General features: G+C 42.2%; 1 protein-coding gene across 11 annotated transcripts in view; it reads left to right on the top strand.

The window, feature by feature from the left end:
* Positions 1–12,431, top strand: part of Spetex2l3 (Spetex-2 protein like 3) — a 79,822-nt gene that overhangs the window by 48,294 nt on the left and 19,097 nt on the right. Inside the window, exon 1 of one of the 11 annotated variants that reach the window (XM_087579582.1) lies at positions 11,033–11,236. The exons of the other annotated variants lie outside the window; for them this stretch is intronic. The gene's annotated coding sequence lies outside the window, so the exon portion shown is untranslated. Of the gene's footprint in view, positions 1–11,032; positions 11,237–12,431 lie in introns of those variants that run through there. 11 annotated transcript variants of the gene reach the window in all.

The following is a 12,431-nucleotide window of genomic DNA, read 5'->3' as shown; positions in this document are numbered from 1 at the left end:
ATGGAAGTTAGGACATTAATCTCAGATCTCTAGCTCCCAGAGCATAACACAGCTTCAAGGTTCAGTTCTTTGTTAGCTGTTGTTTTCTTGCATGCTGCTTTTAGGATTATTTCTTTTAGTTTTCTTTCCTTCTCTTTTCTTCCTTCCTTCTTTCCTTCCTTCCTTCCTTCCTTCCTTCCTTTTTTAAGACAGGGTTTTACTGTGGAGCTCTAGTTTTCCTGGAACTCAATCTTTTGACCAGTATGGCCTTGAACTCATAGGGATCTGCCTGCCTCTGTCCCACAAATGGTAGGATTAAACACAAGGCATGCACCATCACTGACTGGCTAGAATTATTTCTTTACTTTGTATTTTTGACATCCTGATTGTATGTCACAGAGAATTTCTTCTCTGATTCTGTCTGTTTGGATTTCGATGTGGCTGTTATACTTGCAAGCTTAATTATTTCTATAAATTTGTGATGATTTCTGCTAGAATTTCACTGAAATATAAGTCTGTCTCATCCATTCGATGTTACTTTGGCTCTTCCCTGCTATACCCCATGAATTCTTAGGTTTGGAATCTTTATTGTGTCCCAGGCTCTTTGGAATATTGTTTATGCTTCTTATTTTCCCTCTTGTCCTCTATGCCTGAGATTTGTTCTTTTGCATGATCTTATCTCTTTTTTTTTCTTTTCTTTTCTTTATTTTTGGAGGTGGGGACTGAACCCAGTAATCTTATCTCTTAATGACAGTCTTTGTTGTGGTTTCTACCAGTTTGACCATTCTCTTCAAATATTTTTATTAGTTTTGTTTTCAAAGTTTCAATCTCCTTCCAAAGATTTTCCTCCATATTTTGAAATTCTACTACTGTTCTCTTAACTATTACGTTTACTTTTGAGGCTATCTGGACAAGGTTTTAGATATATTTCCTTAATTCATGAATGTATTTGACTCCTTATGATCATCAATTCTTTTGAATAGTAAGGCTGTAAATTCTTTCTTGGACATTTCAATTATTTCTGTATTGGATACTTTGGTTTCTGTAACTTAGATCTGCATCCAGTCCAGCTATGATGACTGGGGGAATTTGACTTTGATTTCAGATGAGTGACTGAGGCAATCTAGTCCTCGCTATGTGCCAACAGGATCAAGCATGGGGCAACACCTTAAGCACCAATGTGACCAGATGGAGTCAAAAGTTTGGTCACCCCCAGATTCTACAAACCTGTCGGAGACTGGATACCCAATTCAACTTTCAACTCAAAGATAAGGAATATGGGAAGAGGCAGACAGCACAAAATGGCAAAAAACAGGAATTAGCAGACCTGGACTGTCCACAGGAAAGCTGGGCCTTGATTCCCCTGGGAAACAGAAAGAAGCCTGAAGCAAGGAGGAATCAGAAAGGACCTAGGAAGCTCTTTCAGGAGCTTTGTAAGCTGACAGGATTCTTGTGTGTCAGTTCAGCTGCCCTTCCTTCACATTCCTTTCCATTTTCCTGAACCCATACCACTCTGCCCCGGAAGGATTTCAGTGGTAATCATTCTCTCTGAGAGTGCATGAACTCACTGGGCTGCTTCCAAGGGCACCACAAGAAGAATTTACAATTTATCAGACACTGCTTTTTTCCTCTCTAAGAATAAAGAAAGAAAGAACAGAACAATGCAATATAGGTTAAGCGAAAGGTCTTAAGAGGTAATAATCGGTTTTATGTGAAGTATTTTCCTTAAATTGCCTTTTACAGAGTAGCAGGTGTCCCCCAAACTTCCCAGGGGCGCCTTAGAACATTTCTTTCTTTTCATTCTTCAGTTGGAGGTGAGGGAGGGTTGGGAAGCCACTGTGTCTATGTTCATTGTCCCTTCAGGGAGCCCAGCAGGAGGCTCTGCTCTCCAGAGTCAGCAGAAATGGCATGCATCTGAGCCAGGAGATGGAGACATTAATTCAGTGTGCTAGCTAGCTTGTGGCCTTAGGGTAAGTCTCCAGTCAAAAACCTTATGAGTAGGGCTCTGCAACAGGACAAGCTTGGGAGCCACATGTTAAAGCAGAGAAGCCTACTGGAGGAAGGAACCATGTCACCAGTGCTTCATGGATCGCTTTCCTCCACAACAGAAAGACACTGGGGAGAAACATAACTTTCTTCTATGAAAAGGCATTTTTTTTTAAGGTTAAGCAAAAGAAAAAATTAGACCAGCAACGCATAATGGAAATAAAATACAAATCACATTTGTGATTTCAAATTTTCTAATAGTCCTATATTTTAAAAATAATAGGTCAAAAGAAAAGAGCGAAATTTGAGGAATATGTCATGGTTCTAGTCAATGCATTATCATTTAACATATGACCAGTATAGACATTACCAATGACGTCATTAACACTGATGTATTTCATATTAAGCTCTGTATTCTAATATGCATTTTACACATGTTGGCACAAAACAAAGCTCTTGCATCCAAGGGGCTAAGAGTCAAATAAATGTGACCAGAAATGTGGATTCAACTTGCTGGATGCAAGATGAGAGAGAGAGAGAGAGAGAGAGAGAGAGAGAGAGAGAGCAAGCAGACAGAGGAATCTAGAAGAGTCCAGAGCAGAAAAAGAAAGCTGTAAACTGAACATTGCCAACAGACTGGACAGGGCCAGACTCTCTGCAGGAGCATAGAGAACAGAGAAAAGAGGGAGAATAGCAGGGTTGTAAGGAATTTGACTGGCTGGGGGCAGGGAGCCTGTGAACGCAGGAGGCTGGGATGCTGGCATGGACTCTGAAATGTGCACTAGTACCTGGGTACCTATAACATTGAAGAAGCCTGGATCTCTCACAGGGTAATGAGAACCACAGGTACCCATGTGTCCCTTCTCCTGGGTAAGAGGAACAGAAGCTAGTTTCACAAGTTCCAGAGGAATGCTGACTCTTATCTAACTGCCACAGGCTGAGCTCATTGGACTTCCCCTTGCGATTAGGGAACTTAAGTTTCCTATGGACCTGACACCAGGGGGATAGTAACATGATCTTTTATAATAATAAAAAAAGACAGTCTAGAATCAATTTACTAAGTGAATTAATAGGGAAATATAGGATAAGTCGGCTAATACCCCAGAAGGGAAATCTCTGGTACAGGTTTCAGATGCTGTGAGATGACATTTGCACCTTTAGGGTTGTTCTGATCTAAGTTACAACATCTCAAACATTTTACATAATAGTCACAAGAATGAGGGCCCACGGCTTGCCAAAGAATGATACCCGCACTCATTGAGTGTTTTATTCTGCAGAAATCCAGCATGCTGGAGTCCCCCATTAGCAAGTCAGAGAAACTACCAATAAGTTTGCAGGCATGATTTAAAGTACATTAGGGAATTCTGGAGTAGGTGACTGTACTGGCTGGTTTGTGTGTCAACTTGACACAAGCTGAAGTAATCACAGAGAAAGGAGAATCAGTTGAGGAAATGTCTCCATGAGACCAATATGCAGGGCAGTGATCTCAACTAGTGATCAAGAGGGGAGGATCCAGCCCATTGTGGGTGGTGCTGTCCCTCAGCAGGAGTTCTTGGGTTCTATAAGAGAGCAAGCTGAGCAAGCCAGGGGAGGGAAGGCAGTAAGTAACATCCCTCCATGACCTCTGCACCCGCTCCTGTTTCCTGACCTGCTTGAGTTTCAGTCCTGGCTTCCTTTGGTGATGAACAGCAATGTGGAAGTTTAAGCCGAATAAACCCTTTCCTCCCCAACTTGCTTCTTGTTCTTGATGTTTGTGCAGGAATAGGAATCTGACTAAGAGAGTGACCTCTATGTTAATGTCAGGTCCATCTCAACTTTATGTGAGTGTCAGGGCTGGAAACTTGTCCGGCAGGTCTGAAAACTGCTGGTGACCCTTAGTCCTTGCCTCAGACTAACTTCTGAGGCCTGGACTTGCCTGGAATTGCCCAGTTCATGGAAACAGATATTTAGGCCTAGTCTCCTTAACTGCCAAGTTGAAGCCTGTTGTGGAATCAGCCTACCTTTCTCAACAGTGATATCAGGGAACATATAGGCATTGATAATAAGTAACTATGAAGGAAGTAAATATAGGACAAGATCTAGAACATTTCATTGCTTAACAATTTCCACGTTCTAATCAGACTGTGATCTTTAACTCAGATGTGGCTTATGCTCTACAGTGGCTCCTGTTGTGCTGAGACAGAGCAGAAGCAGATGCCGATTAAGGTCCTTGCAGGTGTGCATCTCCAGAAACTGACCTTCCTTCCATCCACTCTTTGGGGCTTTGGTAATTGAGTTTGCAGAAACAAATCAACAATTGGCAGAAATAAAGGAACAGAATTACTAATGTGCAAGTAGAAAGCTGTCACGCTGAGCATGAAACTCAGAGATGAGCCCTGACGATTGTGGCTTAAGGATTCTTTATGAGGAGGACAGAAGTGAGGCCACACCAATTTCAGAGGAGGAGTCAGTGATTTATAGGGGACATGGGCCAGGCACATAGAAGTGACAGCATCTGGGAACACAGTCTGCCTGGGATCTATGGGCGTGAGTTCTCTTCTTGTCTCCTGCTTGTTATCCTTCAGGAAGTTCATCCTTAGGAGCTTTACACAGATAAAGGAGCTTCAGAAATGATACCTAGCTTTTATTTCAGGTGCAAAGGAGGACTGACTGCAAGCCAGAACTCCTGAAGCTGGTTTGTTAATTTAAAAAACAAACAAAAAACAGACAAACAAACAAAAACACCAGGCTTCACTTTGAAGTATTTGTGTTTTCTGAGTTCCAACACATTGCTTTACTCAGCTCTTAAGAACAAGATCCAGGATTTCTAGGAGCATGACATGTAGTTCCACATTACTTCAGCTTTTGCTCAAGTAAATAGCAAACACCTTGAGTACAGAGTCGTCCCTTAACCCAAGTCCTACAGTCAATGTCTGGGCCCTGGGCGCTCTAACAAGTTTGGATAAATGACCACCAAATGCGTGTGTGCCTGTGCCTGTGTGTGTGTGTGTGTGTGTGTGTGTGTGTGTGTGTGTGTGTGTACATATACAACTAGCCACATTAGGAGCAAACCAAATAATGAGACCCACTGACTCATCCAGCCAAGTCCATCTTCAGGCTCCTGCACAGGATTAGGCTTGAATACAAAGTGGTCAGGATGTGGTCCATCCCACCCATTGTTGATCCTGGCACTGTCTCAGTGGCACTCTCTCCTTGTGAAATCTCTTTCTAGGGAACAAGTTCCTTTCTTTTCTTCTTCTTCTTTTTTCCCCAAGGAGACTCCTTGGAAAAATACAATTCCTTGGAACCTCTAGTCCCAGGGGCAAAAGGCACAAGGATGTCTCTCCTTAGAACATCTGATGCTACGATGGTGGTGATAATTTGCAGCCTGATCTGAATTATTCCTATGTTTGAAAGCAGTGTTTAGAATTTAGTGGGTGATTTATCTGTCTGTAGGGTTTATATAAATACTACTTACTAGTCTTTCATATTATTTGGTTTTCTTTTAATTTTTCTAAGAGAAGACATGGGGAATCCATGGCTGGATTTGAACCCTGATCTTTCTACTTCTGCTTCTGCCCAACTTCTACATGCTTGCTAGTATTGTAATGTGCTTTTAGTATTACAGGGCATGCATGTGCCACCAGGCCTGGCTAGTCTGCTAGTTTTTATGCTATTCTATTTTAAATGTCTTATTTTTGAAGTGATCTCTATACATTTGTATCCAACCATCTATACAACTCCAGGCGAAGGTGCACCCCATATAATAAAGCCGATACTAATATATATCCATATCCATATATATATATCCATACATATATGGATATATATATATATATATATATATATATATATATATATCCAAGAAAGACTTGCTCTGCTTTTCCTTCCTTCCTTCCATAGCCCAGGCTGACCTTGCACTCTCTATCTAAGCCTCTCATGTGCTGGGATTGTAGGTGGATGCAATCACTCCCAGTCTTGATAGTTTTACCTTGAAAAGCTCTTGCAAGTTTTTGAACTTTAAATGTCTGTTTTTGTTTCACATCAGCCTTCTTGGGTTGGTTCAGAACACACTATCCAACACAGGACCCCTTAGCATTAGTAAAAACAGCAGCATAAGAAAAGTAATTCTCACCTTCCCTTCTTCCTTTCACAAACTATAACATCTAGGAAAAATTTCCTAGATTTCCCATTTTCCTTCCCCATACCAGATAATATGACCCTCATTTTAAGAGGCGACTTTCCTGTACTCAGGTGACAAGAGCACTCTACTCTTTTAATCTTAATCTCTTCCTTGTACTAAAAAGCCATAGATTATGTAATTTATGAACAACAATTTAGGTAATTTAGCTCTCAACTCTAAAAGTTGGCCTCCAATGCTATTTCTCTATGACAGACCACTCTTCCTTAAGACTGAGCACGAAACTGCACAAGTCAGGACTGGAGAGTTGGCTAAATGGTTAAGAATGCTTGGTACAATTACAGAGCATGCAGGTCTGTAGGTTGATGGTATTATGCAGGTGAAGGTAGGCCAGAAAAAACAAGGCCTGTCATTGGACAAAAAGGAAGGGAAGTGGGAACTCTTTTGAGAAGTGAAGGAGACGCAGGAGAGAAGGAATCAGAGGGAGGGAAAGGACCTGGGAGAACATGGCAGCAGATGTTAAGATTCTTTTCTGTGTATAGATACAGGTAATAGTGAATATTTCCAAGGTATGGGTATGTACAGGACTTTGTGTTGTCTAGATGGGCAAATTATCTTATCAATTGGATCAGAGGTTATTATGTGATGTGTTCTTTCATGTGGTGACTTAATTGAGTTCAAGAGAAGGTTTGATGGCAGGAAGCACCAAGCCTGCCACGAAATTGTGGTGTGTATGCTTGGTGTGGAAACAACCTGCCTTGGGGACTTAATGGGTAGATAGATTGCTGCCAGTTTCAGAGAGTAGCCATCAGCAGTGTGAGATGGGAGGGAGCTTAGCAGGTGACATATTTGCTGACTGAGATGAAAATAACCCACAGATGCCACGTGTGTTGATACTAGTGGGGAATAAAAGAAACCATTTTTATTTTTTATAATAACACAGGTTTCGTACCCAGCACTCACATGGTGACTTCCAAACACCTTAACTCCAGTTTCAGGGACATAATACCCTCTGAAGACACTCTTCTTCAGAGAGCCCCACCGTGACCACTTATCATAGTTTTCTCGAAACTCCTATCTAAGGGGACCTGCTTAATTCTGCTCTCCTAAGTCTACTTCCTTCTCTTTATTCCCAGTGTTATCCAGTCTACTTTCCCCCACATGTCCCTGAACACTCCTCTCTCATCTATCCACACCCATTCCCTTACTTAGAGGATAGTACATGGTTTAAACCTGATGAATATTTATTGACTGCATGAATTTCTGCTATGAAAAATGAAGTATACTGTTAAAACTTCTAAAATAGTTTAAAAATATTTATTTTTCCCCACACCTTCCATAAAAAACTTATGGCCAATTTTATTCAATCTTGTGGGAAAATTTGTCTTTTTTGACAAGGTGCCCTGATGTCAACGGTTTTCTCCTCTATGTTTAAGGAACTTTATTTAGGGCATTAGCCTGAGGGCAACAGAAAAGTGACAGATGTGTTCTTTGTCCTCATTGTTGAGTGCTGCAGCCACCAGGCAATGTGTGGTGACCAAAGACTCGAATACACCAATGTAGCTCGTGCAAGTGAGAAGGAGAATTTTTTTATATTATTTCACTGTGACGGGTTTGCATTTCAATGGCCGCATGACTAATGGCTTATATATGGGAGAGAGCAGCTCCATCCTTAAGTACTGTATATAAGCTGTTTTGTTACCAAACTGGCCGACAATCTCCTTCTTATTTAAGTGCAAGGATACCGGTTAAAATCACCTCCTATCTCGAATATGTGAAGGTTTTGCATTAGAAATAACTGGTTGAGGATAAAATTATCAGCAGACATAAAGCTTTTAATTAAACCAAGATGGTAAGTATTCTGAAGCAAGGAAGGGCAGATCCCCATCTCTTTTCCTCTCTTCACTGCCAACCACAGCAATGACAATAAATAATACCCATGCTCCTCTGCAAGCATGGTCATCATCAGTCTCATGGGCACAACCCCTAAGGCTGTCATCACCCCATTTCCCAGATGCAGAAAGTGAGGTTCCAAGAGCACTACTTGGCAACAGCAGACCCAAGACGCTAAAAGTTTATGTGGTCCCAGGGACAGGCCGCAGGTGCCATATCACTTCACTTCCCACACCAAGATCCCAGATATTCTTAAAATAGAGGAAAGGTCATTTAAGAGCATCTCTTGCCAGCACTGCTTCTTGTACATATCAATGCTGTACACACACAAAAGACTAGGTGGATTCAAGTCACAAAACAAAACTGAATTCTATGTCATTCATTAAATTATTGAGCGTATTAAAAATGGAAGTGTGAGAGGGGGATTGGGACTCTAATTTTGCAGCACAAACACTTCCACCCACATGCCAGCCTCTCATTACGGTTCTGTGAAGGGGGCACAGATGATATTCATAGCCTTCATTTCACTCAGCTCTTGCTAAAACTGTGAACATACTAAGTCATCACTGTAGTTCATAGCAACAAGGAATCCAGCCCACCCCATCAGGCTCTCCTCTACCAGTAGGGTAGCCCAGCACTTCATAATTCCACATTAATGAAGAGCAGACTCCGTCCTTGTTTCTATCTTGCATTTCATTTCCACAATAACTTGAAGAGCATGCGGAATGGGGATCACGAGAGGAAATGTAAACAGTGCTCTGTTACCACAGCTCTGAAAGATATGTTCTTCCAACAATGTAGATGACTACTGTATCCAAGCCTCAGGGCCATGTCCTTGACCTGGTTACTCCCTGAACTAACACATGCATAAGATATACTTTTTCAAGAGCTGACTCCCTGAGTGTTCTCTAAACCTGCACACATGCTACTGGAGAAATGGCCAGAGGAAACTTACCAATACATACGACCTTTAAGTTGTCTTTCGAGTGTATATATGTTGTTCCCTAGTCTAGACATTCTGACTCTATCCTACACTTTCCTACATGACAGTGGCTGCTCTCCATCTTCCTCACTCTCCTTCCCTATCTGTGCCTTCAGCCATTGGCCTATTTCTCAGAGAAAACAGAAATGGTCAGAAAAGAAGCTTTCCAAACTCCTTCGGGCAAGTGTCCCATGGACCCCGTGTCCCCATCTGTGAATGGTGCTGCCTTTATCTGAAGCCATTTCTTACTCTTCTGTTAAACTCCCAGCCCATGAGTGCCAGGGTTAGTCTTGTGTTTGTCAGACTTACTGGTGGGACAAACTGTCTGTTAGAAATCATGTAAAGGAGGGAAATCTTTTGCTTTTGTTTCCTTGCTTGTGGTTTCAGTCCAGGTCAGCTGGTTCCTGTGGAGAGGCAGAATATCCTGGGAGGAAACTAGGGTGGGAGGAAAGCTCCAATCGAGGAACAGTCAATTGACATGGGGGCCAGGAACCAGAGTGTAATCTTGACCTATCTCCCAACATCCTTTATCTGAATTGGAACCCACAGCCTCTGGAGAGCCACCCACATCCATGGTGAGCTGTTCCTTTCTAAGACCGCATCCCAGCCACTCAGAGGCATGCTTTACTAATCTCCTAGGTGCTTAATACCATCAATTCCATAAGCAAGAGCAGTCGTCACAATTCCCATTTTAAACACTATTTGCTACCTACCTTCTTATACAAACAAACACCTCTGTCAACCCCACTGCCACAGTTAATAACCTTTTTTCTCCTATCTTCTAGAGCAGAACTCCCTGGAAGATCCCTTTCTGTGTCCTATCCCCTTTTGCAATTCTCAGTTGACTCACTGTGTAACAAACTGCTATTGTTCAAATTAGCAGTGACTGCTACATCCGGAAATCCAGTGGCTCTTAGTCCTGTTTTCTGTTTTGATACTGGCCGCTCCATTGTCTTGTATCTGCTCTCCATTTGGTCTTCAGGAACCCTGCTTTGCTGAGGAATCCTCAGTTTCCCCACTGTTCTCCCCTGGATTGAAGAGCCACACAGACTCTTGTTCTTCATCTCTTCTCTTCTCCCATTCCCATGCATTTTCATGGCTTTAGCTACATGCTGGCATGCTGCCCTGTGTAATCCAAAGGCAGTGTCCCCTGACTCATAGCCAGTTGCTCATTTCCCCTGGGAATTCCAGTGCCTGGTAGATCTCTCAAAACTTAGCTTGTCCCAAACTAGCCAGGGACATTCCTGAAACTTGATCGACTCTGTCTTCTACTTCTGAGTCTATGACAAGTCCAGCCTCCTGTTTACTAGGTCAGTGTCTTACCTGACTCCCCCTCCTTCTTTCTCTCATGTCCCAGGCAATGCACCATGGTCCACAGTGTTTGTGATCCAAGTGTGCTGAGCCTCCGTCCACTTTTCACCCTCTCTGCTCTTGCTCAGCCCCACCAGGTCCTCATTAGCTGACCTCAGCTGTGATGGCTTCCTGAGTATCTCCCTGCTCCTTGCGTTGCTCCATAGTAGTCGATTACAACAGTCAAATTAGCTCCTGTAAGATGTCAGTCAGAGAGTGTTCCTTGTAATGTCATTTGCCTTAGTATAAAAGCTGGAGTCTTGGGTGATGGGGAGATGGCTCAGCAGTTCAGAGCATTTGTGACTCTTCCAGGTGACCCATCTTTGATTATTAGCACTAATGTCAGGTGGCTCTCAACTGGGAAGGATCTAGCTGCAGGCATTTATTCAACAGCTCAGCCCATGTCAGCACACAGGAACAGAATAAAAAGGGATTTAGGCATGCTGTCCTTGCTCCCCCTTACTTTGATGAGACACCAGCCTATGGGATGGTGCTGCTCACACTCAGGTGGACCCTCCTATGTCAGCAAATCCTCTGAAAATGACCTCACAGACCGAGCAGTGGGTGTAACAGAAACAAAAGATTGCAGGTGTTTTACATGGAGATAAACTTCTAAGAGCTAATACCCTACTTTTAATCAGCTGTCTGGGACCCAAGCCTTCAAACCACATAAATTCAGCAGCAAAATAGTACATTCTGAGGTTGAACTTTCTCCTCTGCAGGAAGAAGAGAGGAACCTGGTAGCTGGTTTGGTCCAAGCAAAGTGATTTCCCTGTGCTCTGCTGGAGGCATAAACTCCTTGAACTGAAAATAGCCAAGAAAACAACTATAATTTCCTCCTTGCTTCCTACAAAGGATTGAACAAAAATGCTCAGGCCCTCCCGGGCGGTCATAAAAAGTTTAAAATTTCAAATATTATTAAATAGGTAATTAAATGGGCAAAGCTTCAATTTCTACCAAGTTCATTTTTTTTAGGATAATAATATTCTCGGAGAGCCGGAGAGATGGTTAAGAGCACTGGCTGCTCTTCCCGAGGTCCTGAGTTCAACTCTCAGCAAGCACTTGGTGGCTCAGGACCATCTGTCTATGAGGGGATCTGGGGCCCTCTTCTGGCATGCCGGTGTACATGCAGCAGAGCACTCATTAACTAAAAAAGCAAACAAAAAACAAATAAAATTTTAAGCAATCTGAGGTTATTTTGTTCCATAAAACCAGAAGACCTTTGCTAACTCCTAAAATCCTGTGTGAGAAAAACATAGGCTCTGTTGCTAGGGACTTTTATAACGAAACCACTCCCGGGAAGGAAATTTGAGAGTGGCTCTCCCCAGGAGTGAGTGAAGTGGGCAGGAAACACCATAACATCTACTTAAAAGAGTGTCTATTGTGAGAAGTGCTGATATATTTTTAAACACTTTAATTTGGTACTTAAAATAATTATATAAAATACACAAACACATGCTATATTCTTTTTAAACACTGTGTGTGTGTGTGTGTGTGTGTACATGTTTGTATATGTGTGTATATGTTTGGGCATGTGTGTGTACATGTGTTTGTGTATGTGTGTGTATATGTTTGGGCATGTGTGTGTACATGTGTTTGTGTATGTGTGTGTATATGTTTGGGCATGTGTGTGTACATGTGTTTGTGTATGTATATGTATATGTTTGGGCATGTTTGTGTACATGTGTTTGTGTATGTGTGTGTATATGTTTGGGCATGTGTGTTTACATGTGTTTGTGTGTGTGTGTGTGTGTGTGTGTGTGTGTGTGTGTGCATGTGTATTCTCAAAATGTGCACCAGTACATACATATGCACTGGTTCAAGTGCTCCTGCTTGAGCATATATGACATATATGCAGGTGCCCATACAGGACAGAAGATGGTACTGGGTCTTCTGGAAATGGAATGGTTTTGAGCCACCTGATTTGTATGCTAGGAACTGAACTCATGTCCTCTGTAAAATCTGCAAGAACTCTCAACTCCTGAGGCAGTGCCCCGCAAACCCTGCTCCATTTGTAAAGGTTTTTTTTTTTTTTTTGAAAACCTGGTCTATCAGTCCAACATCAGAAATATTCCAATACTGCTCTTCCCAGAATTCTATTCACCTTCAACCAAACAGCAA

The sequence above is a fragment of the Rattus norvegicus genome, chromosome 12, assembly GCF_021556685.1.
Source record: "Rattus norvegicus strain SHRSP/BbbUtx chromosome 12, alternate assembly SHRSP_T2T, whole genome shotgun sequence".
In the NCBI taxonomy this organism is placed as follows: Eukaryota; Metazoa; Chordata; class Mammalia; order Rodentia; family Muridae; genus Rattus; species Rattus norvegicus.
This window is presented reverse-complemented; position numbering and strand designations above follow the sequence as displayed.